Genomic DNA, 16,116 nt, shown 5'->3' on the forward strand with positions numbered 1-16,116 from the left:
ATGAGCCAAAAGATGAGGATTATTAGCATCCAACAAATCCCTAGCAGCCCACACTTTCCTCAAAGACCATGACAGGCCATTTGAAATGTCCATGGTCCAAAAGTCTTTAGTTTTGACATAATAAATATGAACCCATCTGATCCACAACCTGTCTTGTTTTTGAGATAAAGCCCAACAATGCTTCAAAACAGCAGCTTTATTCCAAACTATCAGATCTTTTAAATTCCATCCTCCACATATCTTGGGAAGACACATGTGCTCCCAAGAAACAGGAGCTCTCCTTGAGTTTGTATCAGTACCAGTCCATAAGAAAACTCTGCAGATTCTATGGATTTCTTTCCATAACTTTTTTGGGCATGACAAAAATCTAGCACCAATAGAGCTGAATGCCAAATAACACAGAACGAATTAGTTGAATTCTTGCAGCATAAGAGAGCATTTTAGCTGTCCAGCTTCTGATTCTAGCTACAGTTTTCTCAATGAGTGGTTTGCAGTCAGTAAAATTGAGCTTTCTGGTAGTAAGAGGAACTCCCAAATATTTAAAAGGGAAGGAACCCCTGGGAATACCTAAATCAGATACTATGAGATCAGCCACATTACCAGAAACACCAGCAATATAAACCTCACTTTTATGGAGGTTTGCAGTTAACCCTAAAGCATTTGAAAATTTGGTGAAAGCATTAAACATTGTCTTCACAGAATCCCTATCAGCCCTCACAAACATTAATAAATCATCAGCAAACATCATGTGAGTAAGGGAGAGCTTCTTACATCTAAGATGAAAATGAAAACCAGAAGAAGAGGCTGCATCATTTAGACACCTTGAGAGATATTTCATTCCAAGTGCAAAAAGGAAGGGAGGCATAGGATCCCCTTGTCTTAGCCCTTTTTTTGCTGGAATTGGATTAGTAGGATAACCATTGACTAAGATGGAGTAAGAGACAGTTGATAAGCATTGCATAATCCAATTCACAAATTTCTCAGGAAAGCTCACACAGCATAGCCTTCAAAAAGGGCCATTCCAAAGAGTCATGGGCCTTCTTCAAGTCCACTTTAATCATACACCTAGGAGAGATATACTTTCTAGAGTAGCACTTAATCAATTCAGTAGCAAGAAGTATGTTGTCTGCAATGGCTCTCCCAGGAATAAACCCAGATTGAGCCTCACTCACCACATCACAAATTACCCCTTGCATTCTAGATGTAAGAATCTTTGAAATCAACTTATAAACCACTGTACAACAAGCAATAGGCCTGAATTCTGTGATCTTTGAGGCATTAGGTACCTTAGGGATTAAGGTCACCACTGTATAGTTTATCTGTTTAGGCAGGTGCCCTGTTTCAAAGAATGATTTAACAGCAGCATAGATGTCATATTTAATTGTTAGGTTATGATACATATGACAATTCATAAATCATGCGGAAAAAACCATTAAGCCAGGAATACATATTATTTACACATAATCATATAGCATAATTTAGATGCATACTCTTTGTTGCGTGCCTTCCCTAGCTGCGCCCGAACCGAACAAGAACAAGTCTTTAGGACTCCAAGTGTCGTCCCTCCGTAGATAGTCCACAGCACGTCCGGATCCGCCTTAAGATTGACCAACTAGAATCGCCCTTAAGGTACTATTATTTTCGGCTAAATGGGCAAGAGTTATGGCTGATTTTTCTGCTTAAAAATCCTAGTTTTGAATACTTGAAAACCTATGTATAAATAATGACCCCTAGGCCCTTATTTATAGAGGTATGGAAAAGGAATTGTAATCCTACTAGGATGTGGATTTGTTAATTAGAACTTTATTAGGACTCTAAATAACAAAGCAATTCTAATAAGATTAGGATTTTAATCTTCGCACGAATCCCAATAGAATTAGGATTTCCGGCATACGCATCGCACAAGCCGTGCACCCGCGCAGGCCTTGCGGCCCACGACAAGCGCACAGCCCATGTGCGGTGCTGCGTGCGCGCGCGCGCCCTTGGCTGGGCCTGGCCTTGCGCTGGGCCTGGTCGAGGCGTGCGTTGCGTGCGGCTCGCTGGGCGATGGCCTGGCTTCGTGCTGGGCCTTCGTCTAGCGGGCCTCGTCCGATGCTAATTCGTACGATACGCTTCCGATTAAATTCCCGATTCCGGAATTCATTTCCGATACGAACAACATTTAATATTTCCGATTCCGGAATTAATCTCCGTTTCGAACAAATATTTAATATTTCCGTTTCCGGAATTATTTTCCGATTCCGATAATATTTCCGTTTCTGACAATATTTCCGTTTCCGGCAATATTTCCGATTCCGGGAATATTTCCATTTCCGATAACATTTTCCGATACGTACCATGTTTCCGTTTCCGGCAACATCTACGACTTGGATAATATTTATATTTCCGATACGATCCATATTTCCGTTTCCGGCAATATCATCGTTTCCGGAGTATTCATTTCTTGCCTGTGACGATCTCAGCTCCCACTGAAACCAAGATCCGTCGATTCCGAATATCCATAGATGGAGTATTTAATGCCATTAAATACTTGATCCGTTTACGTACTATTGATGTGACCCTACGGGTTCAGTCAAGAGTAAGCTGTGGATTAATATCATTAATTCCACTTGAACTGAAGCGGCCTCTAGCTAGGCATTCAGCTCACTTGATCTCACTGAATTATTAACTTGTTAATTAATACTGAACCGCATTTATTAGACTTAACATAGAATGCATACTTGGACCAAGGGCATTATTTCCTTCATTAATTACATCCCAAGCTTTGATAAAGAACAAGCTGTTAAAGCCATCCAACCCTGGAGCCTTATTCACATCAATACCCTTTAGAGCATCATCAATTTCTTTGTTGGAGATTGGAAGAACCAATGATTCAGCAGCAGTGTGAGTGAGCTGTTTGCCTTTCCTTACCATATCAACATCAATACCAGAAAGAGTAGGGGCAGCAGTGCCAATTAGCCCTGTGTAAAACCCCCTAATTTCCTCCTTGATTTCATCAGCTGTGTTTAACTTCTTTCCACCACTATCACACAGAACATCAATGCTATTCTTTTTGGCCTTTTTGGTATTTATGTTATATACTTGTTTGTCGTGATCTAATAAATAAAGTCCATTGACTAATCTAGCAGATCCATAAAACATCTCTTTAAAATAAAACGAACAACTATTGTCTTTTATTAAAAAGGAAAATCCCTTAGCATCTAAGCAAGAAACTGAAATGATGTTTTTAGTAAGACTTGGAACATGGAAACATTCTTCCAGTTCCAAAACTAGCCCGGAGGGCAACGACAAAAAGTAAGTTCCTACAGCTAATGCAGCAATCCGTGCTCCATTTCCCACTCGTAGGTCGACTTCACCCTTGCTTAACTTTCTACTTCTTCTTAGTCCCTGTGGATTGGAACATAAGTGTGAGCCACAACCTGTATCTAATACCCAAGAAGTTGAATTAGCAAGTATACAGTCTATAACGAAAATACCTGAAGATGGAACGACTGTTCCGTTCTTCTGATCTTCCTTTAGCTTCAAGCAATCTCTCTTCCAATGCCCCTTCTTCTTGCAGTAGAAGCATTCGGATTCAGAAGTGGGTTGACTGACCTTCCTCTTTACAGATTTGGCGCCAGTTTGCTTAGTTGGGCTGGCCTTGTCGCCACCTTTCTTAGCATTCCTCTTCTTTCCAGATTTCTTGAACTTGCCCCCACGCACCATAAGCACATCCTGCTTATCACTTTTGAGCGTCTTTTCAGCGGTCTTCAGCATACCGTGAAGCTCAGTGAGCGTTTTGTCCAGACTATTCATACTGTAGTTCAGTTTGAACTGATCATACCCGCTATGAAGAGAATGGAGGATGGTGTCTATAGCCATTTCCTGAGAAAATTGCTGATCCAGCCGACTCATATTCTCAATGAGTCCAATCATTTTGAGAACATGTGGACTTACGGGCTCGCCTTTCTTAAGCTTGGTCTCAAGAATTTGCCTATGAGTCTCGAATCTTTCGACTCGAGCCAGATCTTGGAACATGTTCTTCAACTCACTGATGATTGTGAAAGCATCTGAGTTGATGAACGTTTTCTGCAGATCCGCACTCATGGTGGCGAGCATTAGACATTTCACATCCTTGTTGGCATCAATCCAACGATTGAGGGCTGCCTGAGTGACCCCGTCGCCTGCGGCTTCGGGCATCGCCTCATCTAGGACATACTCCTTTTCTTCCTGCATAAGAACTATTTGCAAGTTCCTTTGCCAATCAAGGAAGTTTTTCCCGTTCAACTTCTCCTTTTCGAGAATTGATCGAATGTTGAATGAATTGTTGTTTGCCATATTAAAAACTACAATTGAAAAGAATAAACAAATAAATAACCATTCACAGTTTCTCTTAATAAACTTAAATTCTAGCATACATGCATAATTCAATGTTTATTAAGCATTTTATTCAAGTTATGTGTTCCGGCAGGTGTGAATAAAATGATTCCAAGATCCTAAAATCATTGAAGAACTAAGCACAGTTTGTCGACTTAATCCTAGAACATCTTAGGTAAGCAAAAGCCTTTTGCTAATAGTCTAGAAACTATTCTTGGTTGATAGGTACGTCTAAGAACTTATTAGGTAAACCTATCGATTTTGCCACGACATAAAAGGACTCCTTACTTATATCGTTGAGTTTCACCAAAATTAACATGTACTCACAATTATTTGTGTACCTTGCCCCTTTAGGACCAATAAGTAACACCTCGCTGAGCGAAAACTATTACTAGATTGATGTAAAGGATATCCAAGCAAGTGTATATTTTGGCATGGCACCTTTTAACTCAATTTTTAAGTTTGGAACTTAAGGCTCTTACTATGTTGGTTAGATTTTAAGTGAACTAAAATCCTTAATCATGCAACATAATCAAGCCACAATCTTATGCATAATTAAGACATATTTAAAGCAATAAATAACTTAAAGCATGCATAAGATAAATGTGATCTAGTATGGCCCGACTTCATCTTGAAGCTTTGACTTCAAAGTCCGTCTTGAAAATCTCCGTGGGAGGCACCATTTTCTTCAAATAGGATAAGCTATAATTAAAACTAATTACAACTATTTGATGGTACGCAGACCATATTTGAATTTGAAAAACAACTTTGGTACTTTAGACCAATTACATTCAAATTAATGGTACGCAAACCATATTTTCTATCCTATTTGGGCCATACTAGTCACTTCATAACCTGCAAAACAGTACATATACAATATATACCATTCACCCATTCATTATCATGAATGGCCCACATGGCTGGTTAGTTAAAACACATTATGCATCACGTAAACATTTGCAGCAATTAATCAAGGGCACCAATAATCTACCAATTATTCAGTCCTTATTAATTCTAATCAAGTTGTTTTAACCTTAAGGATTTGTAGACCTAATCAAGAGTTTATGACTAAAAGCGCTCCCACTTAAACCAATAAATTCATATGCTTTACTAATTTTTAAACATAAAAATGTATTTCTAGTCTAACCGGAAACATACAAATTTAATTAAAATTTAAAGCTCATATAAATTTATAATTGAATCCAAAAGTTTAATTTAATTTCAGTCGTATTTAAATTAATTCATGATTTTAATTTTAGTAAAATAATTAGAATAAATAAAATTTATTATAATTACAATATTCAAAATTAAAATCCAAGAAAATAATTTAAATTATTAATTTTAAAATTAATTAAAATTACGTAAACTGAAAATTTCAAATTAAACATTCAAAACGATCTAATCGCAACGCAAACACCCTACGCATCGCACGCCCATGGGCCACACGCACACAGCCATCGCTGGCCATGTGCGCGCAGCCCATGCGCTCGTCGCATAGCTGCTGCATTTTCCCATCGCAAGCCATCGCACAAGTGGTGCTCGCTGCGCGCGCGCCAGCGCTCGACGCACGCGAGCCATCGCTCGCTGTGCGCGCTCGCCAGCGCGTGATGCACGCGAGCCATCGCTCGCTGTGCGCGAGCAATTGCGCGCTGCGCGCGATCAGCGCTGGGCGCAGCGCTCGTGGCACGCGAGCTTGCGCTCGCTGCGCGCGCTTGCGCGAGGCAGTGCGCGTTGTGGCGCAGCTCGCTTGCTGCCCACACGCGACTGCCATGCCTTGCCTTCGCCCATGCCCATTCATCCATAGCTCGTGGCCCACGACACAAGGCAGGGCTGCTGCCTTGTGCTCGTGCACCATGCCCCTGCTCATTGCATTCGTGCCGCACGGGCGACGAGCTCCCTTGCTCGTCGTCGCATGCCCGCACTATACAACACCCCTTAAGGGTAACACGAAGCGTCCATTGCTTTGTGCGTGCAAGTTATATGAACGAATCGCATAAAAATTTAAAATTTATATTTAAAATTAATGACAAATTAATAAATTAATATTAATTTCACAATTTTAGGGCGAAAAATCGAAAATTTATTATTCAATTGATTTCCGATTATCATGGATTCAAGCTTAGGTCATAAAAATTTAAAATTTATCATAAATTTACAATTTTTATGGTGGTTTTTAATCATAGGTTTCTAATTAAATTATAATTAATTATGAAAATCAAATTAATTCTAAATTATTCTAATTTTCAACAAATTAATCATAATTACAAATTAGATTGCATAATTAACAAGGATAGGCATTCAAACTTGTTAAACATATACAGTAGGTCAATCAAAAATTCAAGATTTATCAACAAGAATCGCAAATATTTAATTTAACATCTTAAATTTACGAAATTTTGCATTCGAAAAACTAAAACCTTCGAAAAGTCATAGTTAGGCTTCGAATTTGATAATTCTGGGTTCGGCAGAAAAACACTATTTTTGTCAAAATTTTAGAATGCCTTTTACATGCGGAATTGACACAAAAATCACTCGATTTGGATGAGTAACGAAGAAACTGCCGAAAAACTGCGTACGTATAATTAAATAAACGCAATTTGCAATTAATTAACAATTACGAAAATTAATCACCCCTTTTAATTCTTGAAAATTTGTAATATTTAACCATGTTCATGCAATTTAGATTATGAAAATAATAAGAGGCTCGTGATACCACTGTTAGGTTATGATACATATGACAATTCATAAATCATGCGGAAAAAAACCATTAAGCCAGGAATACATATTATTTACACATAATCATATAGCATAATTTAGATGCATACTCTTTGTTGCGTGCCTTCCCTAGCTGCGCCCGAACCGAACAAGAACAAGTCTTTAGGACTCCAAGTGTCGTCCCTCCGTAGATAGTCCACAGCACGTCCGGATCCGCCTTAAGATTGACCAACTAGAATCGCCCTTAAGGTACTATTATTTTCGGCTAAATGGGCAAGAGTTATGGCTGATTTTTCTGCTTAAAAATCCTAGTTTTGAATACTTGAAAACCTATGTATAAATAATGACCCCTAGGCCCTTATTTATAGAGGTATGGAAAAGGAATTGTAATCCTACTAGGATGTGGATTTGTTAATTAGAACTTTATTAGGACTCTAAATAACAAAGCAATTCTAATAAGATTAGGATTTTAATCTTCGCACGAATCCCAATAGAATTAGGATTTCCTGCATACGCATCGCACAAGCCGTGCACCCGCGCAGGCCTTGCGGCCCACGACAAGCGCACAGCCCATGTGCGGTGCTGCGTGCGCGCGCGCGCCCTTGGCTGGGCCTGGCCTTGCGCTGGGCCTGGTCGAGGCGTGCGTTGCGTGCGGCTCGCTGGGCGATGGCCTGGCTTCGTGCTGGGCCTTCGTCTAGCGGGCCTCGTCCGATGCTAATTCGTACGATACGCTTCCGATTAAATTCCCGATTCCGGAATTCATTTCCGATACGAACAACATTTAATATTTCCGATTCCGGAATTAATTTCCGTTTCGAACAAATATTTAATATTTCCGTTTCCGGAATTATTTTCCGATTCCGATAATATTTCCGTTTCTGACAATATTTCCGTTTCCGGCAATATTTCCGATTCCGGCAATATTTCCATTTCCGATAACATTTTCCGATACGTACCATGTTTCCGTTTCCGGCAACATCTACGACTTGGATAATATTTATATTTCCGATACGATCCATATTTCTGTTTTCGGCAATATCATCGTTTCCGGAGTATTCATTTCTTGCCTGTGACGATCTCAGCTCCCACTGAAACCAAGATCCGTCGATTCCGAATATCCATAGATGGAGTATTTAATGCCATTAAATACTTGATCCGTTTACGTACTATTTGTGTGACCCTACGGGTTCAGTCAAGAGTAAGCTGTGGATTAATATCATTAATTCCACTTGAACTGAAGCGGCCTCTAGCTAGGCATTCAGCTCACTTGATCTCACTGAATTATTAACTTGTTAATTAATACTGAACCGCATTTATTAGACTTAACATAGAATGCATACTTGGACCAAGGGCATTATTTCCTTCATTAATTACATCCCAAGCTTTGATAAAGAACAAGCTGTTAAAGCCATCCAACCCTGGAGCCTTATTCACATAAATACCCTTTAGAGCATCATCAATTTCTTTGTTGGAGATTGGAAGAACCAATGATTCAGCAGCAGTGTGAGTGAGTTGTTTGCCTTTCCTTACCATATCAACATCAATACCAGAAAGAGTAGGGGCAGCAGTGCCAATTAGCCCTGTGTAAAACCCCCTAATTTCCTCCTTGATTTCATCAGCTGTGTTTAACTTCTTTCCACCACTATCACACAGAACATCAATGCTATTCCTGGCATGTCTTTCTTTCATAGCACTAAAAAAGAACTTAGTGTTTGAATCCCCCAGTTGGAGCCATTGGATTATTGATTTTTGCTTATAAGCACTTTCTCGCACTTTCAAAAATTTCTTCAATTTGTACTGGACCTCTCTTTCTCTATTATTCATATCCACATCAGAAGGTGTATTTTTGAGATGATCTTGAACAACATCCAACTCACTCCTTAAAGTGTCAATCCTGTCATACAATATTGCAAACTCTTTACAATGAAGAGCTTTAAGACTAGTTTTAACACCCTTCAATTTCTGCCAGACTTGAAGCATGGCATTTCCAAGATACTCCTTAATCCACCCTTCCTTCACAACATCCAGAAAATTATGATGGTCTGCCATATAGTTGAAAATTTTGAAAGGCCTGCCACCTCTTTGCATATTGAGTTTATATTGCAACAGGAGAGGGGAGTGATCTGAAATTCCTGGGTTCAAAACATCAACAATTGCATCTGCGTAAGATGTAAGCCAAGCAGAATTGCCAAGAGCCCTATCAATCCTAGACCACACCCTATTGTCTCCATGCCCTTTATTATTCCAAGTGAACAAGTTACCACAACATTTAATCTCTCCCAAGTCAGAATTTGCCAGGCAACTTTCAAAATCCCTAGTTTTTGCCTGGATAATTGGATTTCCATTGATCCTATCACCAGATTACAATACTGAATTAAAGTCACCCATTACTAGCCAAGGGCCAGTGGTATTAGAGTGAATATTCAGCAAATCCACCCACAGTGGCTTCCTAGCTTCAATAGAGTGCAAACCATAAACTGCTGTGAATTCAGTAGTAAAACCCCCATTCTTTACAGTGATAAGGCCATTGATCAGCTGATCAGTTTTGTGAGTAATCTGGCAAGTCACCAAACTATGTTTCCACCCCAGCCACAATCTCCCCCTAGGTGAGTGAGCATAATTATCATCCCACCTCCACTCAGAACCCAATTTATTCTGAATTTTACTACTATTGTGTTGCTTGACCCTGGTTTCTACTAACACCATCACACTTACATTATTCCTACTAATGAACTTCTTTATTTCTACTATCTTGGTGGGGTCATTCATGCCCCTTACATTCCAAGAGCAGATATTCATCTGTGAGGTAAGGAATCATCAGCATCTCCACCATCATTTCCCACACTCTCATGTAGCACAGTCTGCACCTGAGCAAGCCCTCTATTTGGAGTTGAAACTCTATGGTCTCTAGATCTCCTAGTCACCACTCTCCACCCATCATCAGGTTAAACTGAGTGAACCTTAACACCCATTGGCTGCTGGTCTGCAGGAACACTCTCATCATTCTTCTCTGGATTAGGGGGGGAACTACTTTTTTGGGTCTCCAGACTTGTTGAACTTACTCAGTTGCTGGATTGTATCTAGTAGTGTTATCCTTCCCACTATTACACACATGCCCCACTACCTTACAAATCTTACAATAGGGGGGTAACCACTCATACACCACCTTCTCTGTGAAGTTCACTCCTGAAGGATCTTGAATTAACACAGTTTTAGGCATTTCCCTAGTCACATCCACCTCCACCAATATCCTAGCAAAGGACACTCTAAGCTGATTAGTGGTACACTCATCTGCAAAAAGAGGCACCCCCACTAAGCTTCCTATCCTACTCAAAGAGTTAGCACCCCAGCATGTCAAAGGCAAATTAGGAAATTTGATCCATATAGGGATGACTCTAAGAATTTCAGCTTGGAAATCAAAATTTGCAGCCCAAGGTTTGACTATCATTGGCCTACCAAAGAAAGAAAAGGGTCCTGCCATCAACACTGACTCCCTCTCCTTCACAGATGCAAACCTCACTACAAGATACCCCTCATCATGTACAAAAACAACAGGTTTGCCAACCCGTGGCCATTCTTTAGCAATAAATCTATAGACAGCACCAATAGAAGACATATCTCCTACCACATACAACACAATAGAGCATTTCCACACAGCAGTCATTCTATCAAGTTCATTTTGATCTAAAATAGCTACAGGTTTACCATCTGATAACGTGGGTGCAATGAAGGTGAGAGAAGTACCTTTCTCTGTGAGTTGCTTACCCTTGAACAGCCCAGCCCAAGATGAGTTCATCCTTACTGGGTCATCACTGTTTTCCAGAAGCACCTCATTGCTCTGTTCCTGCTCTGTTCTTCTCAAACTGGTGCTAGCAGTAGCACCTCCATCTAGACCACCAATAGGTAGGCCCAAAACCTTGTGGATACTCTGCATTATTGCCGTCAATCGACTGTGCGAAACAGTACTTCCTTGCTCTTGTTGGTCAGCAATGGCACGCATCAAAGATTCACCACCATTGTTAGCCCCTGGTGTCACCTGGGATGGATGTGGTTGATAAATGGAGTTATGATAGGCACGAATAACCTCCATTAATTCAGGCGACGGCGGACCATTGCTCGGATGAGGCGGCACAGGCGATGGGAAAGGTGGATCTCCTGTTTCATCGGGTTGCGAACTGGGTTTCGACGCACGCGTGTGATATTGATTCATTGGCCTCACTGACTGTACCAAGGTGGGAGACAAAGCTTGCGCAGCAATCTCACCGGCGTCAGCTTTCTGAACCTTCTTCTTTTGAGCCATGGAGGAAGGGTGCGCACGATAGTACAGTACCTTAACGTGTGCTCACAATCGCCATTTTCGAGAGAATTTTTTATTATTCCTCAATACCATCTCTTCCATTTCTAAATCCGGTTTTTAATTTTCAAAAAATATTAAATAATTAATTAATGTTCATCTTAAACAACATAAAACGACGTCGTTTTGGATGGGGGTACAGTCAACTCTAGTTGTACCCGAATACAACAAAAAATTTACAGTTAAGTACCTCTTATTTAAGTGTTAAATTGCATTGTCATAGTTTTGATTTTATTTTTACCCATTTAGTTGTTCCACGTCCTTTACGAACGATATGGGACAATAGCCCTATAAACCATTTATGTAAAGAGCTTTTTTTTTTAACACACAACTGAGAATTATATTAGATTAAACCGCAGCAGCGGAGACTAGTTCACAAACTACAATGGCCCAAACCCAAAAACTTGCGGCCCAAAAGATACGGTTATAGCTATTGCTAAGCCTACTTACGTTCAAACCAAAAACTTCACCTAGGGTCCAAAAGACAAATAACACATATATTACATAATCACTGATTAATCCAACTAGGTGAAGAAAGAAAGACTCCTTAATTCTATTTTTCCAGCAGAATGACTTTCCCCTTATCCTTGTTCTTCCCATTAAAGTCTGAATCGTTGTGAGCACCTGAAGAAGAGCCTACTCCATCTTGCCTCACTGAGATTGGAATAGAGCCTACCAAGAAGTGATCTTCTGAGGTATCCATATCCTCCACCATGGTTGAATCTGTTACTTCCAGCACTTCTCCATCATCTTCAATAGGTGGAAAAGGATCCTCAACACCAGCACGAGGGGAGATAATGTGAAAGTCTTTCTCAAAAACGACTTTTGCAAATTCTGGGACAACAAAATGCACCTTCTTTCTCTCTAACATACTCATTCCATATGCAGCAAGTTCATGTGCAACAGTGTTATTTTCTCTTGGGATGTGCATGAACTCTACACTCTCAATTTTTTTTAACAGACTTACAACATCATTGATGATTGGAGACAGCTCATGATGATAATTCTGATCCAAAGTATCCAGCATAACCTTCAAAGAGATAGCATCAGTTTCAACCTCTAGCTTCTTGATTCCATACTCCTCCGCCATAATTAATCCATCCTTAACAGCATCCAGCTCAGCTGCCAAGGGAGAAACAGAGAAATATTTGCAGGAATAACCCAAAAACCAGGAACCAGAAGGTCTTCTAAAAACACCCCCACCACCTGCTTTGTTAATTGCTTTCCAGGCTCCATCTGTATTGAGCTTGATGTAGTCTTCTGGAGGTGCTTTCCAAGCCTTGCTTAGCCTATCAGCATGGCTAATTTTTGCCTTTCCTTTACCCTGCAAAATGTGATTAGTGGCAGAGAAATCCACGAATATTGAGTTAAAAATGGAGAAAACTTTTTTCATCTTTTGATCAAAGACTGCCATATTCCTTGATTTCCAAAGATGCCAAAAACAAACGCAAAAGAGAACTTTCCAATCCATACCTTGAGACATATTAAAACAGATCCACTGACTCCAATTACTGTTAAAAAACAAACTTAGATTGATATTCTTTGCAAAGCTGATTCTTTGAAAAACAAAGTTCCATATTATACTAGACTCACAGCAATCTCGAAAAAGATGTAAATGATTCTCAGCACCTAAATCACATCTAGTACAGCTTGGAACTAAGTTGGGGATGAAACGCGAGATTTTTTCAGCTACTGGCAGAATTTCATGAGCTGCATTCCAAAGAAGCATTTTATATTTAAAAGGGCATTTAACTTTCCATAAAGTTTTCCAATTAAAGGAATTAGGGTTAGGGTTCCAGAGAGGCTCACAAATCGAGAAATAAGCTGACTTTATGGTGAAGTTACCATTATTAGAAAATCTCCATCGTATAAAATCCTCTTGATTATGATTAGACAAAGGAGTAGCTAGAATTAAGTTACAAATATCCTCAGAGATAAGGTGTCTAATATCCTCCAAATACCATTTATGATCACGAATGATATGGGCGACAAACCAATGGGCCTTGGAATCCGGGACATCCCTAGTCATAAGCTTATACAACGGTTCGTTTCCAACCCAATGATGATACCAAAGAGAAGTACTTTTCCCATTTCCTATCCCCATAATCAAACCATTTGCTAAAATCCGACGACCTTTCAAAATATCTCTCCAAATTGGTGAATTGGTAGAAGACGGTAAATAATCCATAAAATTGGCCTTTTTTAAATATTTATCATTGAAAACCCGCACCCACAATTTTTCTGGATTATTTATCATTTTCCAACCTAATTTCGCCATAAAAGCCAAATTACACTCTTTGAGTTTCCAAATACCCAAACCACCTAAGTTCATAGGTTTAGTAACTACACCCCAATTAGTACGAGGAACATAATGCGACCTGTCCACCTTATTCCACAAAAACTTTCTACAACTTTTCTCCAATAGATTGAGGACACTACATGGTAGAATACTAGTTTGCATAGAGTAGAGAGGATAAGAATTAAGCACAGACTTGACCAGAGTACACCTCCCAGCCATATTGAGCAATTTAGCTTGCCAACCCCTAATACGATCCATAGTCTTATCTAGCAGCCCCATAAAATTACTGATTTTGAGCTTATTAGGCCTAATATCCACACCCAAATATTTACCAAAACAACTAGTAACTCTAAAGTCATGACCAGCTGAAAGATCATTCCTGACAACATGATTCATTTTCAAAGGAAAGATTAGAGAAGACTTTTGAATATTAAGACGAAGACCAGAAAGGGTGCCAAAATCCTCCAAAGTATTAAAAACAACATCCAAATTATTCCTAGTGGCGTTGCCAAATAAGAAAACACCATCGGCATAAAAAACATGAGAAATGTGAATTGACTTGGTGAGTTTTAAAGGCTGCCACTCCTTAATTCGAAACTTCTCTTCAATTAAAGTAGAGAGACGATCTAGACACAGCACAAAATGTAAGAAGAAAGGGGGTCCCCCTGTCTAATTCCCCTAGTAGGTTTAAAGGCAGAAGTAATTTCACCGTTCCACAGTACCGAAATAGACGGGGTAGTAATACAACACATGATAAGCCTAATTAATTGATCCGGGAAATTAAACCACATTAAAGTGTCACGAATAAAATCCCACTCCAAACTATCATAAGCTTTAGTTAAGTCAAGCTTCAAAGCAAAAATATTTTGACATTTTCTCCATTTATGAAAAAAGTGAGCAACTTCCTTAATCAGAATGACGTTATCTTCAATACCCCGTCCCTTTATAAAACTGGATTGCAAAGGACTAATAATTCTATTTAAAAAACCTTTTATTCTAGAAGAAATAATCTTGGTGATTAACTTATAGATAGTATTACATAAACCGATAGGACGAAAATGAGTTATAAGAGAGGGATTATCATTCTTCGGAATAAGAGAAATATAAGATTGATTAATAATATGAGGTGTCTTTCCGGTTCTAAACAATCCACACAAAATTCCAAACTTTAGACCCTAAAGAACCCCAATGTAAAGAGCTTTATAACCTCTCTTTTGCTTCTTCCCATTATCTTGAATCAATATGAGACAACTTTTCTTTAGTATGCAATAACTTGAGCATCCTTTAAAACGTTTTTTATTATATTTTTCTCCCATCACCAACCTTCCGAATTACAACCCGCTATAAATTTCACTGTTACTGATTTTATCCACACTGTATGAACCCAAAAGAATTAGAACTAAAATGATAAGAACTCGAACCGATATGAACAAAATTCGATGTAACCCAACTAAACCTCTTCTACCCGATCCATTTCAGACCGTTATCCGATAAACCGACACGATAGGATCCAAACCAATTATAATCCGGCTAAACCCGTTATATCGAGAAAATATTTTACACTTTGACAGTTTGACATGACCAAATCAAACATCGGATTGGAACCCCATATTAACTTCATATTCAAATTGATTTGCAAAAAAAAAAGCAATGACTTAAGCTGAATAAAATGCTAAATTGAAATAATTTAAACATCAATTATTATGGTTTGAGACAATTAAAAATGCATAATCTAAAAATTCGACCAGACTTGATAATGATCAGAACCGAGCTTGTCCCGTGTCCAATAGTGTCCCGACTTAAAATTTTTCGAACTTGATAATTATTACATACAAACCATACCCAACCCGAAATTACCCTCCACAAACCCGTAGGTAGCAATACGTACTTTAACTTCATACTTCGTATATACTAGGGAGTACCACGTAAGACAGAATTACTTCCTAATTCTATCGAAACATATCCTATTATCAATATGTAAATATGTTGATGGGTACACATGCATTGCATTAAGATGGGGGAAATTGACAACCATAATATTTGCTAAATTTTCAAAAAACGTCTTTAGAGAAAGAATTAGGAAAATATATGGAAAATAGATCAGTTAACGTTAACACTTTTCGAACCTGCAATTTTCTTTCTCTTGATAAGAACGTCTTTCTTTTCGAATCCACCAAATATCTCCCCAGATACCTGTCACAAAGGATTGGTGAAAAGTCCAACAGTTTGATTTAAACCATTGTCTTTTAAAGATTTGGTTAATTATACAAAAAGGACCAACAATTATTCGAGGCGATAGTCAAGTACGAAGATGGTTAGGAATAGCATAACCACCTATCTCCCTGTTAGGCTATTAGTAGCCTTTCATGATATTGGAGGGTCTACAGACTGC

Source organism: Spinacia oleracea, chromosome 6 (assembly GCF_020520425.1).
Source record: "Spinacia oleracea cultivar Varoflay chromosome 6, BTI_SOV_V1, whole genome shotgun sequence".
Lineage (NCBI taxonomy): Eukaryota > Viridiplantae > Streptophyta > Magnoliopsida > Caryophyllales > Amaranthaceae > Spinacia > Spinacia oleracea.